The sequence below is a fragment of the Alexandromys fortis genome, unplaced genomic scaffold (genome assembly GCF_014885135.2).
Source record: "Alexandromys fortis isolate MF-2015 unplaced genomic scaffold, M_Fortis_MF-2015_v1.1 scaffold_6012, whole genome shotgun sequence".
Lineage (NCBI taxonomy): Eukaryota > Metazoa > Chordata > Mammalia > Rodentia > Cricetidae > Alexandromys > Alexandromys fortis.
This window is the reverse complement of record NW_026073875.1, coordinates 1,010-1,710: the sequence shown is the minus strand read 5'-3', so window position 1 is coordinate 1,710 and position 701 is coordinate 1,010. Positions and strand designations below refer to the sequence as shown.

Sequence of the window (701 nt, the reverse complement as noted above, 5' to 3'; positions counted from 1 at the left end):
CAGCGGTGAGCAATGCATCCATGGCCAAGATTAAGGTTCGGGACCTGCGTGGCAAGAAGGAGGAGGAGCTGCTAAAACAACTGGACGATTTGAAGGTAGAGCTATCCCAGCTTCGCATCGCCAATGTGACAGGCGGCACAGCTTCCAAGCTCTCCAAGATACTAGTTGTCCGCAACTCCATCACCCGTGTTCTCATCGTCATTAACCAGACTCGAAAGGAAAACCTCAGGAAATTCTACAAGGGCAAGAATTACAAACCTCTGGACCTGTGACCCAAGAAAACTAGAGCCATGCGCCGCTGGCTCACCAAGCACGAAGAGAAGCTGAAGACAAAGAAGCAGCAGCAGAAGGAGGGGCTGTACCCCTATGCAAGTATGCGGTCAAGGCCTAATGGAAGGGCAATAAAGTGCAAGACTGGCAAAAAAAAAAAGTCTCTACAAGACTGGATTGCTATGGAGTGTTTTCTTAATTAGTGATTGGTAGGGAGGGCCCAGCCCATTGTGGGTGGTGCCATCCCTGGGCTGGTAGTTCTGGGTTCTATAAAAAGGAGGACTGAGCAAGACTTGGAGAGCAAGCCAGTAAGCAGTACCCCTCCATGGCCTTGGCACCAGCCCCTGCCTCCAAGTTTCTGCTCTCCTTGAGTCCCTGTCCTGATTTCCTTCAATGATGGACTACATTGCGGAAGTGTAAGTCAAACAAAA

The 701-nt window shown here is 50.2% G+C and overlaps 1 pseudogene; it reads left to right on the top strand.

The window, feature by feature from the left end:
- The first annotated feature begins 20 nt into the window (after window positions 1-20).
- Window positions 21-391, top strand: LOC126496502 (60S ribosomal protein L35-like; annotated as a pseudogene).
- The last annotated feature ends 310 nt before the right edge of the window (window positions 392-701 follow it).